Genomic DNA, 7,154 nt, shown 5'->3' with positions numbered 1-7,154 from the left:
ATACCCTGGGTAAAGTTACTTCCAGATCAAGATTTCTCCACCTAATCTTACGTCTAGCATGCCCCGATATAATCAGCGGCACTTTGGCCACCACTGTCTCAAGTGCCCCATCGTCATTCAGGCCCATGAAGGACTCCTCCACCACCAGCAGCAGTGGATGATGATCACTTTCAATCCTACTTTGTATGGCGAAGCGATCTATGTATGACCATGCATCTACGTTCAGGAAGATGTAGTCAATTCTACTTTGGGCCATATCGTTGTCGTAAGTCAGCACGGCTGGTGCATCCGCAGCAAAGGGACCATTACCCACCCTAAGGTTGGCAGAGAATAAGAGGATAGCTGCCTCTTCAGTATACCTACAATGCCTTTTTGATTTGCCTGAATTAAGGCTGCAAGTCCCCCAGCAGGTGTCTTCCTCATCCATTATTTTAACCATGATATCTAAAGGCTCGAACTGGAGATTGAGGTCCCCCACGACCAACACCCTCAGGGAATTGAGCTAATTGGCTCTCTAAGTGTCAGTACTCTCAGTCACCTTCTGGATGAGGTTGGCACCTACCCAACGATCACCTCTATTGTAAAATTGTTCAGGTGCAATTTGAGTATGTCAGGTGATTCATAATCGTGTACGTAGATTTTCATTCTCTTTCATTCTAGTCCCCTTTCTTTTGTATCTTCTTCTGCACACTTTATGTTTTACTATGTTTTGTCCCCATTCTTCTCACTTCCTACTGTTCTATTTGCTTCTTATCTTATTGCCCAATGCCTCTTCACATCTTTTTTACTTTTGTATTCTGTCCTCTTAGCTTTTCTTTTAAAATGTTTTATTTCCTTCCCTTTCCTTAGCCCTGCACTTTCTTCTTTCTTGACCCTTTCTTTTTGTTCTTACTTTATTCTGTCTTATTTCCATTTTCTTTTACTTGCTTGTGTCCTACGGGACAGGAACAGAGACTTGACGCTGTGAGCGGGAGGCAGGGACCCCTCCTGACCTGGGGTAGGCGGCAAGCGAGATGTGGGAGTTAGGAGGGCCCCCAGTACCTGAAGCCCCTTATGCACCTTGACTGTGGTACCACAATACCTTGCACCCTCAATTTTGCATTGAGTTCTCATTGCTTCATATCAGAATTGTGAGAATTATGCAATCCCCGGGACAGGCTAGAGGTCGGCTGGGTGAGGCCAGCAGCCCCAATACTGATTTTAAAACTCTGGCGCCAGTCAAATCAAGATAGGAGAAACATAGCTCACCACAGCTCGGACCAACCTAATTCTGCATAACCATCCAGCGTGACAAACAACAGTGAATGTTCAAAATGCTGCACTCTGAAAGGAGGCAGAGCTAAGAGGAGCGAAAAGACCACTGCTATGCAAGAATGCAAGGACGAGTAGTGACTAAACATCATACTCAGCACTCACAAATCTATTTTAAAAAACTGCGATCCGAATCATAAAGGGGAAACAGGCACAGATAAGGGATGTACCTCTTTCACCGTTTGGTGTAACGTGGGCTGAGGGCAGGCTATACTCCTAAGTAGTGACGTGTCAAGTTGAGACAGTCTCAACCAAAACAGCAATAGTACAACATTCCAGAATGAAAGAATGTCGAACCAAAGCTCTATAAAAACATACATGCTTTGATTAAACACACCAATATTCAATTAGAAACTGTACTGGAAAACACTAACAAAAACCCACCCCCATAAAATGGGACAGAGAAGTGCAAAATCTAATGGTGCAAACACTGGGATAGCTAGCAGGGAGGAAAAGGCAATCCATCACCAGAATGTCAAAAAACTATTTGGCAAAAAGGTACAAATGGGGGCTTAGCCAATTTATTGGATTGCAACAAATGAACCATGGTGGGCAGGAGCTTTCTAAAGGAACGGTAAATCCTTCTTGCTGGTTTGAGGGTCCCGAACCAGGCTTCTTAACATTATGTAAGCAGGTGGAACTGGTTACGGCTGCACCCAGTCCTGGTGAGCCGGTTGGGGAGCAGGCATCTTATCGGGTACAGGCTCATTGCGGTTCGATGCCGCTTTCAAAGTATGCGGGTCGATGGGGACACTAATGTCACTTTGGCATTCAGGTAGGGGTCACGGATAAAGATATTGGCGGTTCGAGGTATGGTTTGAGACGTGGTGGTTTAGTTCAGAGGGGATCACAGCCACTGTTTCTGGACAAGGCTTTGTGGTGTGGCCATCGCTTCCCTGGTCGTCCCGAAAAGCCACTGCAGGTACACACAGGGAATAAAGGGACACGTTTCATTCCGTCTTCTTCTTACTTTCCTGACTCCTCTTGCCCATTCTTCTGAAATCATCTGTTCCCATCTACTTTCGTCTGAATCCATGTGTTCCTCTTTGTCTATTTATACGTAATTATGTTCCTTCACCTTCTTCTTTCTTCCTACTGTATCCCTCGCCGTTCATCTTAATTCCTTACGCTACCTCCCATTTCTTGTTTCTTCTTTCTTTACTTTCTTCCTTACTTCTGTCCTCCTTCCCTTTCTTGTTTTTTTTCTTTCTGTCCCATTCCTTTCCTTCTTACATCTGCTTCCCTTTCTTCCTATTTTCCCCCCACTTCCCATTTTGTGTTTCTTGTTCGGTCCCGATTCCATCACTTCTTAGTTCTGGCTCCCTTCTTGTCTTCCTAATTCCTTCTGCCACTTCCCATTCCTTGTTCTTTGTTTGGTCCCCATTCTTTTGCTTTTAACTTCTTTCTTTCTTCCTAATTCCTTCTCCCACTTCCTCTTTCTTGTTCTTCTTTTGGTCCCCATTCATTTATTTTTTTACGTGTGTCTACCATTCCTTTATTCATAATTCCTATGCCACATACCATTTCCTGTTCTTCGTTTTGTCCCCATTCCCTTCCTTCTTACTTCTCTCTCCTTTCACTTTATTTCTAATTCCATCTGCCACTTCCGATTTCTTGTTCTTTGTTTGGTCCCCATTCCTTTCCTGTTCTCCTGTCTCCGTCTCCCTATTTCCCTCTGCCACTACCCGTGTTCTACATTTGGTCCCCATTCATTTCCTTCTTCTGTCTCCTTTCCCTTTTTTCTTAATTGCTTCTACCACTTCCCATTTCTTGTTTCTTCTCTCTCTCCCCATTCCATTCCTTCTTAGTTCAGTCTCTCCCTTCTTTTTGGTTCCTTCTCCCACTTCCCATTTCTTGTCCTTCAATTGGTCTCCATTCATTTACTTCTTACTTCTATCTCTCTTCCCTTTCGTACTTTTTATGGATTCCTGTTCCCTTATCGTGTTCTTCGTTCGATCCCCATTGCTTTCTTTCTTACTTCTGTCTCCCTTCTTTTCTTCCCAATTCCTTCTGCCACTTCCAGTTTCTTATTTATTGTTTCTTCCCCTATTTCTTCCCCCATTTCTTGCTTACTTCTTTCTCACTTCTCTCCCTTCCAGATCCCTTCTTCCACTTCTCATTTCTTATTCTTCGTTTGGTCCCCATTTTCTTCCCTTTTAATACTCTCTTCCTTCTATTTCTTCCTAATTCCTTCTGCCACTTCCCATTTCTTGCTTTTGTCCGCATTCCTTTCCTTCTTAATTCTGTCTCCTGTCTCTTTCTTCCTATTTCCTTCTGCCACTTCCCATTTTGTATTCTTTTTTCTGTCCCCATACCTTTCCTTCCTATGTATGCCTGCTTTCCTTTAGCCCTAATTCCTTCTGCCACTTCCCATTTTTGGTTCTTCATTTGGGCACCATGTTTACTTGTGTCTCCTTTCCCTTTCTACCCATTTCATTCTGCCTCTTCACATTTCTTGTTCCTCATTTAATCCCCACCCGTTCATATTTACTTCTGTCTACATCCCTTTCTTTCTCATTCCTTCTGCCACTTCCCATTTCTTGTTTCTTCTTTCTGTCCCCATCCCTTTCCTTTCTACTTCTGACTCCCTTCTCTTCCTTCCAAATCCCTTCTGCCACTTCCCATTTCTTATTCTTCGCTTGGTCCCCATTCCCTTCCTTTTTAATTCTGTTTCCTTTTATGTCTTCCTAATTTCTTCTGGCACTTGCCATTTCGTATATTTTTCTCTCTGCCCCCATTCCTTCATAATTCCTTCTGTCGCTTCCTATTTCGAATTACTTCTCTCTTTTTTCCAACCCTGTTCATCTTGCTTCGTTCTCTTGCCATCCGTCTGACTTACATCGGTCCCTTTCGGCCTCTTCGGACTCCTTCCCCATCTTTCTTAATCCCTCTCTTCCCCCATCGGTGAACCTTTCCATGCCCGTTCTTGTGTTATCCTTTTATTCCAAAAATCCGAAACCCAATTCTCTTCATAATATCAATTCACAATAGATGGTTTAAAAGCGATGTCTCAGCCTCCGCACTGGTTGTTGTATTTTATGAAACTGACACGCGGCGGGCATGTTATTTCAGGTATCCCTTTAACAGAGGAGTACTCCGCTGCTTGCCATTGGAACGCAACACTGTGACAGATGGAGTGGTACCCGCTTTGCGCTTTCAGACCCAGCAGCATCTCAATGATGCGCGTGTTCAGGACTTGTTGTTCTGACCCTTTTTTTCTCCAAAGGGCGCGAAAGACGAGCCGATTCCCCAAACCCCGAGGATAAGGACAGCCGACGAGACAGTGCGCTATCGATTGGGTGGTGGGAGTGGAGGGGGGGGGGGGGGGGTAGGGTGGTTGTGTATTTAGGAGGTTCTTCTTTCTATGCAATATTTTTGGATGCTGCTCTGCCACATGCCCACATGTATGCTGCATGCAGCGTTTGCCCGATTCAGCACAATTGTGTGTGGTTCTTTTTTCTTAATTCCGCTGCGAAATCCTAAACGTCGCCCCTGCGACTGGATTTGGAATGGTAGCTAAAATAGCCCACGTTTGTAATCTAACAGCCGCCTGCGCTGCCGCATAAGTGAATAGATATAAAATGGGCACAGCAGCGCGTCCAACTCATTCTAATTACACAATTAAAATGGGAATATATTAGTTACGTTTCTGTATGCTCGCGTGGAAAAGCATCATACAGGCGACTCTTATGTATCGGCTGAGCGCGGCGCGATGGAGTCCAAATGTTCCTTGTTTTTTTCCCACTACTAGCGCTTATGTAGAAGGATGCTGGTATAAAATACCTGGCACGTGATCAGGAAGGTATTTCCAAGCTAGATCTGAGCTCCATTCCTTCGCACAGCGAATAGGAAAGTATTCATTGGCTGCACAGTCTGAGAGGGACATGGATTCGGCTCCGGGTTTCTGTTGCATCCCCGGTCCACGCAGGGATGCTGCCGGGATGATGCAGTGATGCAGGAGGTATGTGCTTTTTCAGTTCTGGTGCTGATGCTGATCTTGCAGCGAGGTCTCTGTGGCGCAATGGACGAGCGCGCTGGACTTCTAATCCAGAGGTTCCGGGTTCGAGTCCCGGCAGAGATGTTCTGCTGACAGGTGTCACTTTTATTTTAAGAGAATACGCATTAGCATACGAATTATATTTATAATAGAAGAGGAAAGCAGTTTCAGCCCTGTTAGAAACGCCATGTATTCATGGGCATCATGCAATTCTGCTTTTAATAATGATCTCTGACAATAATAACCTGCAATTGTAATCTACGTTTGTATATTTATTTTTAGGAAGAAAAGTTGTATTTCAGAATTCCGGGTGTGTATTATTCGGAGGGGGCATTACCTTAAAAGCTTTTCCTGAAATAGTTCCTGCCTCTCATTTTCAATCAACCTTGTACTTTTCTCCATTAGCTGGAAGATGTTTCGTTTTTTGTTATTGACAATATGTCATGCTCTGAGTTTTAGTTGAGAATAGCCACAGACCAAACACATGCCAAGTAAGGTTTCACTAACGAAGGAATCAGGTCAAACCTGCTAGGTTTATCATTGATCCGAGATCTGCTATTTAGTTCGGCTTGGCTGGCTTTTTCTACAAATATGGATGAATACGTGAAGGAACACCTATTTCATGGCTTTGCACTTTACCATGTACTCTTACCATGCTCCAGGTTATGTTATCACCAAGCCATGTACACTATTTGGTAGCTATCGCTATTGCATGCATAGTCACTCACACCATCTGCCAATAGAGTATTGGGGATGCACTTCTCTCTGGCTTCCATAGTAAGCACTCCAACGAGACTACACTCATGGATGGTTCCAAGTTTCACTCCCATGCTCACCATCCACACTCTCTTCTAATCTCACTCATTTGGACCTCTCTGCCACTTATGGTGCTGTAAATCTCCTCCTCTCTCCTTTTCACTCTCCAGGACCTTGGGTTTTGCAAATCTGCTCTTGCCTGTATCGCCCCTTACATTTCTGCCACTTATGGCACTGTAAATCCGCTCCTCTCTCCTTTTCACTCTCCAGGACCTTGGGTTTTGCAAATCTGCTCTTGCCTGTATCGCCTCCTACCTTTCTGCCACTTATGGCACTGTAAATCCTCTCCTCTCTCCTTTTCACTCTCCAGGACCTTGGGTTTTGCAAATCTGCTCTTGCCTGTATCGCCCCCTACCTTTCTGCCACTTATGGCACTGTAAATCCCCTCCTCTCTCCTTTTCACTCTCCAGGACCTTGGGTTTTGCAAATCTGCTCTTGCCTGTATCGCCTCCTACCTTTCTGCCACTTATGGCACTGTAAATCCCCTCCTCTCTCCTTTTCACTCTCCAGGACCTTGGGTTTTGCAAATCTGCTCTTGCCTGTATCGCCTCCTACCTTTCTGCCACTTATGGCACTGTAAATCCCCTCCTCTCTCCTTTTCACTCTCCAGGACCTTGGGTTTTGCAAATCTGCTCTTGCCTGTATCGCCCCTTACATTTCTGCCACTTATGGAACTGTAAATCCCCTCCTCTCTCCTTTTCACTCTCCAGGACCTTGGGCTTTGCAAATCTGCTCTTGCCTGGATCGCCTCCTACATGGAAGGTTGAGCCTCTAACATCTCTTGGAACTCGCAAACCTCTGACCCTACCCCACCCCAGTCCCCATCTGTGTCTCTCAAATGTCAGCTCCTGGACCTTTGCTCTTTACCCTCTAATCCTCAGCCTTAGGAATGCTTATCTTGTCCTTTGACTTCGATTATCACCTCTTTGTTGATGACAGGCAAATCGTGTTCTTCTTTCCTTCAATCACCACTTCCATTTCGGAATGGTTTACCAACTCTCTCACTCTCATTTGTTACTAGATGGTTCTC

At 44.8% G+C, this 7,154-nt stretch overlaps 1 non-coding gene across 1 annotated transcript; it reads left to right on the top strand.

Moving 5' to 3' along the window:
* The first annotated feature begins 5,318 nt into the window (after positions 1-5,318).
* Positions 5,319-5,392, top strand: TRNAR-UCU (transfer RNA arginine (anticodon UCU)). The gene has a single exon. It is a non-coding gene; the product is annotated as a tRNA-Arg (tRNA).
* The last annotated feature ends 1,762 nt before the right edge of the window (positions 5,393-7,154 follow it).

This window comes from Ambystoma mexicanum, chromosome 1p (genome assembly GCF_040938575.1).
Source record: "Ambystoma mexicanum isolate Mex_15411 chromosome 1p, UKY_AmexF1_1, whole genome shotgun sequence".
Classification (NCBI taxonomy): domain Eukaryota; kingdom Metazoa; phylum Chordata; class Amphibia; order Caudata; family Ambystomatidae; genus Ambystoma; species Ambystoma mexicanum.
The sequence above is the reverse complement of the archived record's forward strand: the minus strand, read 5'-3'. Positions and strand labels throughout refer to the sequence as shown.